Source organism: Bufo bufo, chromosome 2 (genome assembly GCF_905171765.1).
Source record: "Bufo bufo chromosome 2, aBufBuf1.1, whole genome shotgun sequence".
NCBI classification, from domain to species: domain Eukaryota; kingdom Metazoa; phylum Chordata; class Amphibia; order Anura; family Bufonidae; genus Bufo; species Bufo bufo.
In genome coordinates this window covers 25,626,375-25,644,516 of record NC_053390.1, presented here as the reverse complement: position 1 = coordinate 25,644,516, position 18,142 = coordinate 25,626,375, and the positions used below count along the sequence as shown (strand labels likewise).

The following is an 18,142-nucleotide window of genomic DNA, read 5'->3' as shown; positions in this document are numbered from 1 at the left end:
AATTTCCCAGCATTCCCAGCAGTGTCACCTCTCCAGTCAGCAGCTCCATCATCTTGTGGGTGAGTTCTAGGATCTTCTGCTCATGTATCAGGGGGTGAGGGGGAGGCTCTGTGATGGGGGGAGGGGTCCTGCTCCGCCCTCCTGACTCCTGGAGATGGATGATGGGAGTCACACAGTCCCCCGATGTCTTCTTCACTATTGTGTACTCCTGTGGATGGAGAGAGACACTTAGGGAATAAACCCTTCAGGGGCCATGTGCTCTCCTCCGGCCCTCTCCTCCTGGGTACAACGTGCCTACTTACCTTCTCATGGCTCCTACAACATGACTATTGGTCACCGGTCACATGATACATCACTCACCATACTGGGGGCTGATCTTCAGGTTCTCCGTCACTTGGAAGGTCTGGAGGCCGTTCTCCAGGACCCTGGACTCTTCCTATCACTTCCTATGATGGATTCTCCTTCCCGATGTCTGACTTGTTACAGAATACAATAAAGAGGAGAGAAATCTAGAAAAGTTTACCTCTCCGCTCAGCAGGGAGATGATCTCCAAGGTGAGGTCTAATATTCTTCTGCTGATCTCCTTCCTGTCCATCCTTGGTGGCTCATTCAGGAGAAGGCTCGTATTGCTGGTTTTCTTCATGATGCCTCCAAAAAAAGGAATAAAGGTTAATCAGTGAGTCCCATGTCCCCGATAATGAGGCCGAGAAAAAGTACAACTCATCCCGCAAAACTCAGACCCTCATAAAGCTGCACTGACGGGAAAACCCTGAGCTCCGGGTGTATCTAAGCTCCTGGCAGTGCAGTGTGTATCTAAGCTCCTGGCGGTAAAAACCTCATTCACACTAAGCAGATTCTCTGATCCAGCACAGAATGATGACAACCCCCACTATCCCCACTACTACTCCCCCCATCATACTAAGCTGAGGAGCGGAGAAGGATTCCTTGTGTGTAATGGAGGAGAACCTCCAGAGGTGACATGTCTGAGCTCTCCACCACACTGTCTCCTCACAGCTCATCTTACCTGCAGGCTGGAGGAATGGCTGATACCAGAGAGAACAAGAGCCCTGACTACCGACCAGGACCTGCCCAGTATCTGCTGCACTGCCAGAGCTGAAGGACCTGGGGTGACGTCACCGTCATGTGATCAGTGCAGGGGGCGGTGCTCAGCAGTGAAGAGGAGAAGAGGTGGGGAAGAAGTGATGTTAGTCATGTGACATGAGGGGCGGAGCTTACTATGGAGAAGGAACTGTAGGATTGATGAGTTTTTCTCTATACAGCCAAGGAAATGCTGGGAGTTGTAGATCTGTCACCTGATATCCTAAAATAACAACATGGACATGCTGGGAATTGTAGTTCTCTGATATTGTATAATAGCAGTCTGGATGTGCTGGGAATTGTAGTTCTCTCCTTTGATTTCTTATGATAACAGCCTGGACATGTTGGGAGTTGTAGTTCTCCTCTGTTTTCTGCACATGATTGCAGGGGCGGCCATCTTTCTGATGCTGAGAGCAGTATTTAGAGATAGGATTTATAGCAGCGACACGGACTATGGGCGCAGTAGACAGGAGAGGATTGTGGGCATGCTTTGTGACCTGAGCAGAGGTCATTGTGCAGGGAGGGGGAGGAGGTAAGCTGTGACACCTATTGTAAATGGTGGGTCCTGTCTTATCTATACTGAGGTGTTAAAAATGATAGAATTAGTCTCAAGTTGTATCTCCTCCTGTGGGCGCTGCAGGTCCCTAGTGAAGTGGGTTCAGTTCACACCAGACATAAAAAGCAAGAAGAACGGACGGCGCTGCTCCTCTAGGATCCACAAGCAGATTAGATACTAGACGGCTCCTCCTCCACTCCTTCTCCCTGCTGCCAAACACTGTTTCTTGTGTGGATTGCGGCATGGCTTCTACACGTTCCGTGTCCTCAGCTTCCCTCCCGGATCTTCTCTTCCTCTCCAGATCCCTCTATACCATTCAGACTCCTCCAGACTCCTCTCTGCTCCTGCAGACTCCTCTGTTCCCTTCCAGATCCCTCTGTCACCTACAGGCTCCTTTGTTTCCTCTATGGAAGCTTCTAGAAGGTTCTCTTTAAAAGAATGTAATGCTCATGGAAACCAAGCACTGCAGGGCAACGAGAGGGATAGGAGAAAAAAATGTAGACAAATATTATCCAACAGGTAATTGATAGACCGTCCAGCACCTCAGGATAATCAGCCTTAAGACTTCTTCTAAGAGCTCTCAGTTTCTAATGATTTGGAGAAGAAGATGAGTATTCAACCCTTACTCCGCTGAGTGGATTGTCTTGCAGATGAGAAGATTGGATTTGCCATTGAGATTGCCTCTGATATGAACTGTAGAAATGCTTCTCAAGTTGACCTCCACCCTACACACAATCTGTCTCCATTCTTCTGATAGGGAAAGGCATGTGTTTCCACCTTGTTTATGGGGGAAGAAGATCCACCATGTTGTCCATCTGAATCAGAATCCGTCTGAATTTAGGGCTGAAATATGAGTAAGGCCGATGTGATTGCCCTGAGTTTCTTCATGTTTGATGACAGGAGATCTGATGATTGCCACTTCTTTTGTACCCAATGAGTCTTGACATGGGCACCCCAACCTGATCCTGAAGTATCCATGGTGAGGAGGAACTTCTCCAGATGAAGAAAAGATTTCCTTGCAGACAAGTCGTCTTCTGCTACTTAGTTCAGATCTTTGTAAACACATAGGAGGATTCTAAAATGACTGGCCAGAGAGTTTGGATTCTTGTCCCAGACACAGAGGAGGTTACAATGCAGAGATTATGTGAGATATGGACCAGTGGACCTTCTGTATTGGTGACCAGGTCTACAACTCTTATTGAACTGTTCAATTTGACAGGCTCAAGAAATGACTTACCTCCTGGTGAATGGTAGATATCCTGTTTTTTTTAATACTAATCTTTTTATTGCATTTTAAAGAGTACAACAAACTCTTAAGGTAAAACAATACACAGACAATCCCACTAGCACAGTTAGTCCATTAGTCTCCCCTGAGCAGAGTCCGTATCGCTGGACAGGGTTACATTTACATAAGACATAATTCAGAGAAAAAAAATGGTATAAAAATCCCAATAGGAAATACAAAGTGCACAAACACAGTCATTCATACACACATCCACACAAACACTCACTCCCCCACCGGACCATACAAAAGAAATCCTACTCAATCGAGGTATTACTGTTTGAGCGTTGATCCAAGGATCCCATATTTTAAGGAAAACGGTCAGGGATTCCCCTGTGTTCATAAACAAGCTTGTATAGCCTTAAATTACAGTTAACCAGTTGTATCCAATGTTGTTTGGTGGGTATTTTCGGGGTCTTCTAGTTCAGAAGGATGGTTTTCTTGCATAATATAAAAGCAACCTGTATAGTCGCCTACTGTATTTAGTGGGGATAACATCATTAACTAATCCCAAGAGACCGGTCCTCGGCATGCAGACCTTTGGAACGCCAAGTTTAGTGTTTATATAAGTGTGTACCTCTGTCCAAAAGTTCTGAATAATCGGGCACTGCCCACCATGTGAAAGAAGCCTTCACTATCCTACCCGCAGCGGGTACATTGGGGTGTGGTTAATTTATGCATCTTAAATAGTCTGCCAGGTGTATAGTGCACCATATGTATCCATCTCAACTGTGTAAGTTGGTCTCTGGCACTAACAACTGTGGATCTCCACGTGTGGCTCAGTTCTCTCACATGAGAGGCCTCCAAATCTACTACATCGTGCCTCCATTTGGTAAAAGATCTGTCAATCGGAGAATCTTGCTCAGCCATGAATGTTGCATATAAAATGGACACTGGTTTAGTTAATTGTGCTCTTCTTATTACCGCCTCCACAGGACCACATTCCTGCCTCAGCGGACCTCTACCAAATGGAGTAAGGCAGGCATGTCTGAGCTGGAAGTATCTATACAGGCAATGTTGAGATAAATATTAAAAGACCTGAATAGACCCTTATCATAAAGTTGTGTGAGATACCGCAAACCTTTCTGAGGCCAAAATTCAAAGTCTGTCAGAGAGAATATTTCTGACAAATATTTATTCCTCCATATCGGCACTTACTGTGACCATTTCGTTTCACCATCCTGAACTGTATGTACACTCACCCACTTAACCCAAATCGCCATCGTCACAGCCATAGTAGGGGTATAATGGCGTGCTGCGTAGGCCCCATTTCTGTATACGAAGTTCGTACGGGCCTCATACGACCCCGCCAGAGCTGCTTCCAACACTACCTCTGGGTTGCCAGCATCAGATCTGATTCACCAATCCACATAACTCAACTTTACTGCCGCATAGTAAAGGGAAAGATTTGGCAGTGCCAAGCCTCCATGTCCATACGGCGCCTGAAGGGTATGTCTAGCTATTCTGGGACACATTTTGTGCCACAGAAATGGGGTAAACATCTTATCCATAAGAATGAAAGGTCTCTTCGGTAACGCCAGAGGTGCCGCTCTATAGAGATATAACAATTTAGGCAGTACGCCAGAGCTCTACTATTCTTATCCCCCTCAGAAAAACTGCTTGCCTCTGGGCCAGAAGTTTCTTCTGAGTATAATCAGTGAGGTGTAGACAGAACAGACACTGTGCTTCCAGCCAATCTCCCTGCTTCTTGTTACTGTCACGGATGTAGTAGGGGAGCACACCAAAAGACAGCAAGAAGGAAGGGAAAAGACACTAGGCCTCACCGCTACGGAAGGAAAAGGGTCACCACCTATAAAACCCTGCTCCTGGCCGTAACTCCTATCCGTATGGGCACCTCTCGATGGTAGAGATGCCCATACAAAGGAACCTAGAAAACCCTGGTGGCCCTCAGATGCCGTAAAGGTAATGAAAGGGCAGAGACAACCCGCTCCTTCCCTGGTGAAGGAACCAGCATCTCGCTGAGGCCTAGTAAACAACAAAGGGGGGGGGGGGAATACAAAACACAACAAGCGGAACACTTAACTTCTGAGGATGATGGATAAATAGGACTTGAACAAGACCACACTCCAGCTCTTCCAAAACCAAATGAAGCTATCCAGAGCAAGGAGTGATGGGTAAAGTCACACTAAATTGGGATAGGTAAAGGTCACATGATCCACACCTGAACAGGAGGTGTGGACATACCAACAACACACAAAGTGAAACCAAAAGAGGCTGTCAGATCACTAATGTGCAGATAATCTTTCAGACCTTCAAAAACCTGTCACCCTGTCACCGGTGTGACAGTACCCCCCCCCCCCCCCCTTCTACAGGTGACCTCCGGGCACCCAGGACCGACCTTATCAGGATGAGTTCTGTGGAAAGCTCTCACCAGACGACTAGCATTAACATCGGTCGCTGGAACCCACATCCTCTCCTCTGGTCCGTACCCTCTCCAATGAATGAGATACTGGAGGGATCTCCGAAGAACTCGGGAGTCCACAATCCTGCTGATCTGAAATTCTAAATTGCCGTCCACCATGAGGTAAGGAGGACAGCTCAACAGGTTCAACACCTTTCTTTAACAACGATTTATAAAAAACATTATGGATTTTCAATGCCTGAGGAAGTTCAAGACGGAAGGCTACAGGGTTAACAATGGCAGTGATCTTATATGGACCAATAAATCTTGGGCCCAACTTCCAAGAAGGTTCCTTAAGTTTAATATTTCTTGTAGATAGCCACACAGAATCACCCACTCTCAGGTCCGGACCACTCATACGTCTTCTGTCAGCCGATCGCTTATACCCGTTGCTCATCTATTTTAGGTTATTTGGGATTTTCCGCCAAATAGAAGACAAAGAAGAGGAAAATCGTTCCTTCTCAGGAATGCCGGAATTTTGAGCACCAGAAATGTACCAAACTGTGGATGGAACCCATATGCCCCAAAAAACGGCGACTTATCAGTGGGTTCCTGTCTACAGTTATTTATAGCAAACTCAGCTAACGACAAAAATGAAGACCACTCTTCCTGATTCTCTGAAACAAAACATCTCAAGTAAGTCTCCAGATTCAGATTAGTGCGCTCTGTCTGTCCGTTCGACTGAGGATGAAAAGCCGAAGAGAAGGACAATTGTACACCCAGACGAGTACAGAACGCTTTCCAGAATCTGGAAACAAACTGAGTCCCTCTATCGGACACCACATCAGAGGGAATGCCATGTAGTTTCACGATGTTGTCGACAAACACCTGCGCAAGAGTTTTAGCATTGGGTAGACTAGGTAATGCAATAAAGTGTGCCATTTTACTAAAACGATCGACAACCACCGAAGAATTCGGTATATCCGTGATAAAATCCAAGGACAAATGGGTCCAAGGTCTGGACGGGATGGGCAATGGAAGCAAAGATCCGGAAGGACGAGTATGTGTCACCTTAGCATGTGCACAGGTACCAGAGGCCGACACATAGTCCTCAACACACTTACGCAACCCCGGCCACCAGAATCTGCGAGAGATGAGATCGACAGTCGATCTGCTCCCAGGGTGCCCAGCAAGCACCGTAAAGTGATGTTCCTCAAACACCTTGTGACGTAATTCGGAGGGAACAAACAATTTCCCCTGAGGACAAGAGTCCGGAGCATCATCCTGTGCCTCCATCACCCTGGCCTCGAGATCAGGATAAAGAGCGGATATGACTACCCCTTCAGATAAAATGGGACTAGGGTCATTAGACTCACACCCCCCCCCCCCCCCCCCAGGAAAGCTACGTGACAAAGCATCCACCTTGACATTCTTAACCCCAGGGCGGTAAGTGACGATGAAGTTAAATCTGGTGAAAAACAATGAGCACCTGGCCCGCCTTGGGTTCAGTCGTTAAGCCGACTCCAGGTAGGCCAGATTCTTTTGATCCATAATTACTGTAATAGGATGAATTGCTCCTTCCATCCAATGCCGCCATTCCTCGAACGCCATCTTAATGGCCAGCAATTCCCTATTCCCCACATCATAAATCTTTTCAGCAGTCGAGAGTTTTTTTGAGAAAAATGCACATGGGCGCCATTTACTGGGTGAAGGACCCTGCGACAAGATTGCTCCTACCCCTACCTCAGACGCGTCAACCTCAACAATAAATGGCTGAGACACGTCCGGTTGCACCAGAATAGGGGCTGAAGCAAAACATTCTTTCACAGCAGAAAAGTCTTGTAATGCCGCATCAGACCAGATATAAATATCAGCACCCTTCCTAGTCATGTCTGTTAAAGGTTTAACCACCGATGAATAGTTCAAGATAAATTCACGGTAGTAGCTGGTAAACCCCAAAAACCGCATAAGCGCTTTCAGATTTTCGGGTCGATCCCAGTCCAATACGGCAAGGACCTTCTCGGGATCCATACGAAAACCTGAGGATGAAAGCAGGTAACCCAGAAATTGCACTTCCTGTACAGCAAATACACACTTTTCCATCTTACCATACAACTTATTCTCTCTTAGGATCTGTAACACCTGTCTCACATGATCCTGATGAGTCTCCATATTAGGCAAATAAATTAGTATGTGATCAAGGTATACAACGACAAACCTCCCCACCAGATGATGAAATATGTCATTGACAAAGTGTTGAAAAACCACAGGAGCATTGGTTAACCCAAAGGGCATGACCAGGTTTTCAAAATGACCCTCAGGGGTATTAAATGCGGTCTTCCACTCATCCCCCTTCTTGATCCTTACCAGATTATATGCCTCCCTCAGATCCAATTTAGAGAACACCTTGGCACCGACAATCTAACTAAACAAATCCGGAATCAAAGGAAGGGGGTACGGATCACGGACGGTAATACGATTGAGCTCACTGAAGTTCAGACATGGTCTCAGGGTACCATCCTTTTTCTTTACAAAGAAAAATCTAGCAGCCACTCGGGACTTGGATGGTCTAATATGTCCCGTTGCCAAACTCTCGGTTATATACTCTCGCATAGCCTTTCTTTCGGGTTCCGAAAGATTATACAACCGAGATTTGGGAAATTTAGCTCCGGGAATAAGATTGACGGGACAGTCATACTCCCGGTGTGGAGGCAACTCCTGATTACCACTCTCAGAAAACAAATCAGAAAATTCAGAAATGAACGAGGGTACAGTTTTAGTGGTAACCATAGAGAACGATGCATTAAGACAGTTGTCCTTGCAAAAATCACTCTAATCGCGAATCTGTCTCGCTTGCCAATCGATGCTAGGGTTATGTTTGCTTAACCATGGTAAGCCCAACACCAACGGAGCAGGCAGACCCTCCAACACATAACAGGAGATAGATTCCTGATGCAAATCACCCACTCTAAAATTAGTCATTTACTACCTGCGACAGGCATTTTTGGGCTAGAGGTGCTGAGTCAATTGAAAAGACAGAAATACTTTTCTCTAATGCATTAGTAGTCAACCCGTGAAGGCGTACAAACTGTCCATCAATCAAGTTAAATCCTGCTCCACTGTTGATAAATGCTTTGATTTTCACAGTTTTGGACTCTAGCGCCACCTCGGCAGACAGGAGAAAACGGGTACTACCAGTACAAGACAAAAGTAGGTTTTCTTGCTCCCCACCCACACTACCAATAGTAATTTGGGGATTAAACGTTTTTTCCTTTTTGTTTACACCTTGATGCTGCAAGTACGGACAAATATTCACAAAATGTCCCTTCTTGCCACAACAAAAGCAGACTCCTTTCACATGACCCAAGCTTTTGCCAGTAGTTCCAGTAGTAGCTCCCACTAACTGCATAGGCTCCTCGCAAGGCACAACCACCCGTGTCTCTCCACCATAAGTGTCAAAGGAAGCAGTACCCTTATTGGAAAGTACGTCCTGAAGGTGAGGACCCTTAAATCTCTCCCTCAGCCGTCTATCAAGACGTACCGCAAGGGATATAACTGCTTCCAATGACTCAGGATTTTCATGAAAAGCCAACTCGTCCTGCAGTCTCTCAGAGAGACCCTGACAGAATTGCCTATGGAGAGCAGGATCTTTCCACTCTGTATCGGTAGCCCATCACCTAAATTCAGAGCAATAGGTCTCCGCAGAACATTCTCCCTGCCTCAAACCCCGTAACTTGATCTCGGCCTGAGAGATCAGATCCTGGTCATCGTAGATAAGACCCAAGGCTCTAAAGAATTAATCTACCGACTGGAGGGACGGTGATACGGTCAGCAGAGAAAAAGTCCAAGATTGGGCATCCTCTTTAAGCAATGAAATAATCATACCCACACGTTGACATTCATCCCCAGAAGAGTATGGACGAAGCCTAAAGTATAATTTACATGACTCCCTGAACTGGATGAAATTGTCACTATCCCCGGAAAACCTGTCCGGGAGAGGCACCTTCGGTTCAGGGCAGGCCTGGGACCCGCCACTACCGGAACCAGCAGCCTGTAGACTCTGAATCTGCAAAACCGTCGCACGGAGGTCTGCTACCTCCAAAGTCAAATTCTGCAGCTGTTCGACCAGTGCAGACATAGTATCCATAGCTGCACAGATCAGAACAAAAATGACAGTATTTCGGCTCTGGATAATGTAACGGATGAAGTAGGGGAGAACATCAAAAGACAGCAAGAAGGAAGGGAAAAGACACTAGGCCTCACCGCTAGGGAAGGAAAAGGGTCACCACCTATAAAACCCTGCTCCTGGCCCTAACTCCTATCCGTATGGTCAGGGCCGGCGCTACCATAAGGCAGCCCAAGCGGCTGCCTTAGGGCGCGCCCTGCGCAGGGCGGAGGAATGAATGACTTTTTTTTATTTTTTATTATCACTTACTACTTGCGGCGATTGAATTTGTGCTGGCCGCTCCCAGCCCTCACTCACAGCAACAAGGTCACATGGGCTCAGGCAGGGACTAGAGGCGAGGCGAGCTGACTGACTGTGTCTGTGTTGTGTCTCGTCTGTCTCACACAGACACAGCCGCCAGCCAGATTGAAGACGCAGCCAGCAGCAGGAGTGACTCAGGAGTCAGACAGTCACAGCCCCACTCAGGTGTTAACTTAGGGTAGGTGCTCCATGAATCAATGGTAATATGGTGATGTCTGATGAATCAGTGATGATAAAAATGATGAGATGAGCGCTAGGATAGCACACTGACTAGCTAGCGCCAGAGCAGAGGCTGAGCCTGAGCACACAGCATTCAATGATGTTTTAAAAAAAAGTAATTACTCAACTACAATCATTAATATTGGGGGGGGGGGGGCAGGGGTGGTATGAACGTGACATGGAGGGAGGGTGGACAATGTAAATGTCTGTACAGAGTTGTACTCTGTCTCTCAGTATGTGACATGGAAATGGGGCCAGGCCGCCAGGAAGGGTCAGCCGGGGGGGAATGATGTGCCATGGGGGGGAAAAATTTGACACAATAGGGGGTAATGATGTGATCATGGATGGGGCCAGGGCTGTCCGGGCGGGGGGGGGGGGGGGGGGGAAATGATGTGCCATAGGGAGGGAGAAATGTGACACAATAGGGGGTAATGATGTGATCATGGATGGGGCCAGGGCTGTCCAGGCGGGGGAGATGATGTGACATGGCGGGGGAGAAATGTGACATGGCGGGGGAGAAATGTGACATGGAGGGGGGAGTAATGTGACATGGAGGGGGGAGAAATGTGACACGGAGGGGTGAGAAATGTGACACGGAGGGGTGAGAAATGTGACACGGAGGGGTGAGAAATGTGACACGGAGGGGTGAGAAATGTGACACGGAGGGGGTAGAAATGTGACACGGAGGGGGTAGAAATGTGCCATGGGGGTATGATGGCTGACATGGGGGAATGATGGCTGACATGGGGGGCATGATGGCTGACATGGGGGGCTGATCTGAGGTCTGATTAACATTGGGGGTCTGATTGCTGGTCTGACCTGAGGTGTAATGGAAAATATTTTTTTCTTATTATCCTCCTCTAAAACCTAGGTGCGTCTTAGAGGGCAAAAAATACGGTCCTCAAACCAGCGATTGTCTGAAGCAGAGAGAAGATACCAGGACCAACAGCCAGCTGATGCAGACAGGACCAGGGCCAGGTGAGCTGGGCGGGGGGGGGGGGGGGGGGGGGGGGGGGGGGGGGGGGGGGCAAAATGTAGCTTCGCATCTCAAAATCAGGAAAGAGGGCAATAAATATATATGTAGCACATTTACCAAACCGACATCCAAAAATAGTTTTATTCAGTTCTCCAGCTGCCATCTGCCGAATTGGCTGATTAATATCCCTGTTGGCCAGTTCGGTAGAATCAAGAGAAATTGTACACAAGAAGGTGATTTTGAGATGGAAGCTGTAAAAATGAAGAATCAGTTTTTAAACAGACAATACCCAGAGAAAATCTTAGACGAAGCAATAGAAAAAACAAGAAATAAAGACAGACAAACTTGGTTCCAGGAGAAAGAACTAACAAATAAAAAGACACAAGAAGGAGGCATAATTAATACTAGAATGATACTTCCCTTCAGTAATAATTATAAGAGATTGCAGAAAATCATCAGAACCCATTGGCACCATATTTTGAGTGATCGGGTGATCGGCCATTTAATGCCCACTGGGCCTCTTTTAACATTTACGAAAGCCCCTAACTTGGGACTCAAAATAGCCCCATCAATCAAAAAACCAACGAAACAGGTCAATACAACCATAGATACCTGGATGAAATTAAAAGGTTTTTTCAAATGTGGTAGGTGTATGGCCTGTAAGATCTCCCCGACACCGAAGAAAACATCAACTATTGCCTCTACACAGAATAGATATAAATGGGAGATAAAGGAATGTCTGACCTGCAATACCACTGGTGTGGTCTACCTGATCCAATGCCCCTGTAAAAGACAGTATATAGGACGTACTAAACGCCCCCTGAAAACCAGACTGGCCGAACACATCTCCAATATCCGTAAGGGATATGAGAAACATTGTCTTTCAAGACATTATAGAGATGTTCACAATAAAGATCCGTCCAGTCTCGTTTTCACGGCATTGGAGAAGGTAGACATACACTGGCGTGGTGGGAACTACATCAAACAGATGTCTAGGATGGAATCAAGACGCATCTATGAATTCGGATCTATGCTACCAGCCGGCTTAAATGCAGACCTCGAGATTTTTGGGTTCTTGTAGGCTGGGTGCCCCATATCCGACTCATACGCCGCAGTTTGGGTCGTTTACCGACACTGCGTCGTGGACTCGGTCTGGGGCCCCCAGCCCCCATACATCCAATCAATATGACATTCAATCAACATGTCCGCATGTCTTTTGTTATACATCTACTTCGCATTCATCTGTCATTGTAATCAGCTCTGACTAGTGGAATTGATGAAGATATAAAAGGGACATTGCTTTAATATAATGGTCGATCAGATCTCTGGGGTCCGTACCAGATCCCCAAAAAATATCTAGTCATGCTCTGTTGGATATATCCAATGTGACATACTTATTTTATATTTTTTATGTTACACAATTTTAAATGTTTTATGTGATTTTATGGATTTTATGTATTTTATGTATTTATATTGAAATATTCATAGTTTAACATATATGTTCACCTTTGAGATGGTCAGAACAAGATATGACAAATTACTGACCTGGATATTATAGAAGACATTATTGTTAATGAAATAATTGCCCAAGATGTTTTATCTTTGTTTAACAAGTAGATATAACAAAATGCTTTCTGATTCTAAGTCCATATGTAACAGCAGAATTGTATAGCACAGAAAACGCATATATGCTCAATAAAACCGCATGAATACCGCATGCATAGAAATTGGAAAACGTATTCCAAAATGGAAATCCAGGAATCCACAGTTTTGGTGTGACATTCAGGATATAAAAGGTGGAGGTCCACAGGTGTCAAGGCACCACTGAGGAAGGGAAGGCTAATTCCCGAAACGCGTCTGGGCCGGACACCTGTGAGCAGCACCTCCGTGATCTTTAGCGTGGCCACGCTACTTCCAACTGCAGCCGCAGTCAACCTTACAGGAACAAATAAACACAGACCGAAGAGGTAACTTCTTTGTTCCAGCCGGAGGATTATCACACACGGACGCATCAAGTCCCGCTCCAACTCCCGCGTTAGTTCGGGACTAGCAGCGTGAACAGTGTGGAGCGTGACGCCGGCATTAACCGGCACCGCTTGCGACCGAGTCCACGACTAACTTGCACCGTCAGCCGTTTGTGTGAATAAGAAGGAAGGTAAGATACCATTCCTCCCCAAAGGATTGACTTTCATCGTACGGTATGATCAATACCTATAGCCATTAAGCTTGTGTTTAATCCCACTGCACCGACAGCCCTGTGGAGGAGATATACTATCTTAATCATATCTTGGCTATCTATTTGTGCTTGATGTGTCCCATATATGGGATAAAGATTGACAATCATATTTGAGGATTGACATTTTTGGAATCGACACTGTGACAGTGGATTTGTGCTCAGTTACTTGCTGTGGCAGTCCACACTGCTTGGACAATTTCAATACTTCATTTTAAGTGTGGAAACTCAACATATGCATTCCCATTGGTGATTATAATTCATGTTATGTTTTATATCTATCTTAAATGGTTTTATGACTAGTACATGTACTAATAAATTGATTTAATTAAATTTTATCAAGTCCAAGTGCTTGAGTGCTCACCCACTACCTTTTTATTTATTAGCTTCGCATGTGTTGGCAAAAATCCTTGCACCGGCCCTGCGTATGGGCACCTCTCGATGGTAGACATGGCCATACCCAGAAGCCTAGAAAACCCTGGTGGCCCTCAGATGCCCTAAAAGGTAATGACAGGGCAGAGACAACCTGCTCCTTCCCTGGTGAAGGAACCAGCGTCTCACTGAGGCCTAGTAAACAACAAAGGGAGGGGGGAATACAAAAAGCGGAACACTTATCTTATGAGGATGATGGATGAACAGGACTTCAACAAGAACCACACTCCAGCTCTTCCAAAACCAAATGAAACTATCCAGACCAAGGAGTGATGGGTAAAGTCACACTAAATAGGGATAGGTAAAGGTCACATGATCCACACCTCAACAGGAGGTGTGGACATACCAGCAACACACAAAGCAAAACCAAAAGAGGCTGTCAGATCACTAATGTGCAGATAATCTTTCAGACCTTCTAAAACCTGTCACCGGCGTGACAGTTACTTGGATATTTTAAAAATTCTCGCTCCTTATTGGAGACTGCTACCTCTAGCTTAGTCCGTGTTATGCGTAATTCTTTCCTGTGTGACGCTATTGCATGAATTGATGTTCCCCTCATCACAGATTTAAATGCATCCCATTCCACCAGAGGGTCTAAGGACCCTTCGTTCTCCATCCACTATTGTTCCATAGTCTCGTAGGAACTACTCGCCACTGGCAGGACATCTAGCCATATCGGCCACCATCTTGTGGGAGGGGTCAATGGCTGCGATAAAATCAAGAGATGGGGGGCATGATCCGAAATACCTCTAGGCAAATAATCACTGGTTCTAATATAAGGTAATAGATTTCTATTGACAAAAGCTAAGTCTATACGAGACATAGAACCAGTGGAGGCCGAGTAGCATGAGAATTGTGTAGAGTTGGGATAAAGGTAGCACCATATCTCTATGAGCCCATGTGGTTCCGCCCAATGTATGAGAGGTCTATTGTGTGCAGCTTGTGGATGTAACCTATCTCTGAGTGGATCCAAAGTTGCATTGTAATTGAAGGAAGTCCGAGGGCTGGGCCCACAGATACAGAGGGTACACGATGCCACATGGACACAAACAACGGTTTGTTCCCAGCAGTTAAGTTACTGAACAAACTTAATGAACAACTAGCTGGGCATATATAAAACAGATTGATAACAGAGCATAAACACACAGTATAGGTAACACTGCCTAATGCTAAACCAGCTATTGCGAAATGTTCCCCAAAGTCCATAAAGCAGCCTAGCTGCGCCTGAATGTTCCTGAGCTAGCTTCTTGTTGGAGTGCACCCTAAGTATTGCACAATACTATTTGTAATCCAAAGGAATGCGGAGTATGTTTCTTGTAGCTTTCTGGTATATCCAAAATGTCACTTATAACGTGTGGTGCGATATGACGAGGCAAAGCCGCACTTACAGTTCCTTGGCAGGCTCTTGGTTTTTTCTGATCCACTGGTCCACTCCAGAACTAGACCGTACAGCCACGTGTTTCCCGGATTCGTCGCGGTGAATCTTACCTAGGTGCTGTTGCCAGACTCCACTGTGAGCCATAAATCCTCTTCCAGGCTCCACAGAGGTTCTCTTCTGACGTTCTCAACATTCACCAGGCAGACTCCGTCACCACTCACTTCCTGCTCAGCACCGGAACTCCTCCCCTTCGCAGGGAGAGTGTGATGCAGCAAGTGATTTTCTAAGTGCAGCATCAATCCTGCATTTACAGTTCACTATCACCCTTCTGAGGGTCCTACTCAGCCCCTAAATTAGCATTAATTAAAGGGCTTCTGTCACCCCATTGAACTAATTTTTTTTTTGGTGTACTTATAATACCTATCCTGCCATATTGCCATACATTATGTTATTAATAATTTTCGTTCAGTAGATTTAGCAAAAAACGTACTTTTATGATATGCTAATTACCTTTCTATCAGCAAGTAGGGCGTCTACTTGCTGGTAGCAGCCGCAGAAAACCGCCCCCTCCTCTTGTTGATTGACAGGGCCAGCCGTGATCTCCTCCTCCGGCCAGCCCTGTCGGCATTTCAAAAATCGTGCGCCTGTGTTGATTCAGCGCAGGCGCTCTGAGATAAGGACGCTTGGCTCCTCAGCACTCCCTCAGTGCGCCTGCGCCGATGACGTCACCGAAAGAGAAGACGTCATCGGCGCAGGCGCACTGAGGGAGTGCTGAGGAGGCAAGCGTCCTTATCTCAGAGCGCCTGCGCCGAATCAACACAGGCGCGCGATTTTTGAAATGCTGACAGGGCTGGCCGGAGGAGGAGATCGCGGCTGGCCCTGTCAATCAACAAGAGGAGGGGGCGGTTTTCTGTGGCTGCTACCAGCAAGTAGACGCCTACTTGCTGGCAGAAAAATAATTAGCATATCATAAAATTATTAATAACATAAAATGTATGGCAATATGGCAGGATAGAGATTATAAGTACACAAAAAAAATAAAAAAAAGAGTTTAGTGGGGTGACAGAAGCCCTTTAAACTTTACAAGGTAAATGAACATTAGCTTTTCTCTACTAAACAACTTCAATGTAGAATCTATTCTTATCCTCTGCCGCCATCTACTGACCAAAGTAAATATTGTAGACATATTACAATTTAACATTTAACAGCATTATTTATCCATGCCCCACACCCTTACATGCCACCCCACTAAAATATTGGCTTCCTGACAACCCTACCAAATAAATTCATCTGCCACATAGCGCTGCGGGGGCGATACCTGCCTTGGAGCGCTCTGACCTGCAAAGGCCTGAGTTCTCTGTCATTGGTGTAGGAACATGGCCCAACCCCTCCCGGGGGGGTAGCACATTCTCAGGAATAGTGTCCGCTACTGCACAATTGGGGGTGGACGACTAATCAGTCTGTGCTTCTTGGACTCACAGGCTTCGTTTGCCTCTCTAGGACACCTCCAGAATTATCTGCCGGGAACCGACCCTCTGAAAGACAAGGCCTAAACATGTTATGGTGTAATCTTTGAGTTGGCCTATCAGAGTTTTCCCTTTGGACATCATAGACTGGGCCTACTGGAAACACCTGCTGTTTCACAATATTTCACAATATTTGGTTGCGATCATCCAATTTATCTGTGGGCCGTTTAGCATGCACCAATACTCTGTCACCCGGCGACAAGGGTGTAGTCTGCAGCGGTTGATGATTCCTAGGGGTTTGCTGTTGCAACTTCTCATTGACCAACCGATGAACAGTCCTCAGTTTGTCTTGGTGCTCCTGCACCCATGAGTCAGCTGTCCTAGGGAACTCTACCGAAAGAGGTCCAAGGTTCATTTTGGCAACTTCTTGCCCTGGACGACCTAACAGCAGCATGTGTGGAGTATAGCCGGTAGTGTTATAAACATGATTATTATACACCCAGAGTAGTTCAGGCAAATATTCGGGCCAGCGCAACTTACGTTCTTTCTTCAGAGTACGGAGCATCTGTAAAAGCGTCCTGTTGAATCTTTCACAGGCCCCATTACCCATCGGATAGTATAGCGTCGATCTTGACTTCTCAATCCCATGCACACCTCTTCCATCAACTTTCCTTGGAAACAAGCTTCTTGATCAGATTGAATCCGCTTCGGGGATCCGTACACATGGATGAAGTGCTTGCACACTGCACGGACGGCGGATTCCGCCGTCTGGTCATGAGTAGGTACTGCCACAGAGAACTTTGTAAAGGGATCGGTCATCACAAGGCAATACTGGTGGCCACTTACCGACTGGCCGATCAAGATGTAATCAATCATTAGGATCTACAGTGGCACAGACGTTCTAATAACTTGATTCGGAGATCTCTGTTCAGGAGGCTTTGCATGCTCACACGCTCGACACTTCTGGCACGTTTCACAGACAATCTGCTCCAACTGCGGGCAGTATACGAATCTCTGTAACCACTTGTATGTCTTCTCCGCTCCAAAGAGGGCACCCTTTTCATGTGCCTCAAGAGCCAGGCTACTAGGTATTACCATCTGACACCTTTCTTCTAGAATGGTAGGCAGAAACACCTTCCGGTACATGATTCCATTTTGTATTCACAGCAGATCCCACTGCTGCAACAGCTTCCATCCGTCTGATGACAAGCGACTGCGCTCTTCAATCTTGGGCCACATCCCAAACTTCACCCAGTTTTTGATCTTTTTTTAAGTCGGGATCATCATCTTGCACTTGCGCCCATTCTTCCTCAGTCTTCCCCAGAAACACTGTGCTGTCAGTAGCCACCCCACTTGAGCTGGCCACGGGTGACTGCCGAGGTACTCTACCAAGATCGGGTATCTCAGTCCCTTCTTCTTCTTTGTCAACCTCACCTACTGGGACATTCCAGGTGACTCTAGACAGCGCATCCGCATTTGCGTTATCTTTACCTGCATGGTATTTGATTGTATAGTCAAACTTCACCAGTCTAGCCATCTATCTCTGCTCTAAGGCGCCCAGCTTTGCATTCTGTAGGTGGGCCAGGGGGTTATTGTATGTTCTTACTAGGATCTGTGCTCCCGTGAGATACCCTGAGAACCTTTCAGTCATTGC

General features: G+C 46.3%; 1 long non-coding RNA gene across 2 annotated transcripts in view; it reads right to left on the bottom strand.

Annotated features, from left to right (window-relative positions):
* Window positions 1–157: 157 nt before the first annotated feature.
* LOC120991171 overlaps window positions 158–18,142 on the bottom strand; it is a 32,839-nt gene continuing 14,854 nt past the window's right edge. The window contains exons 1-3 of one of the 2 annotated variants that reach the window (XR_005776510.1): window positions 1,025–1,087; window positions 524–648; window positions 158–208 (exon numbers count right to left, since the gene is read on the bottom strand). This is a non-coding gene — a long non-coding RNA (uncharacterized LOC120991171). Of the gene's footprint in view, window positions 209–523; window positions 649–1,024; window positions 1,088–18,142 lie in introns of those variants that run through there. The other variant, XR_005776511.1, reaches the window with a different exon arrangement.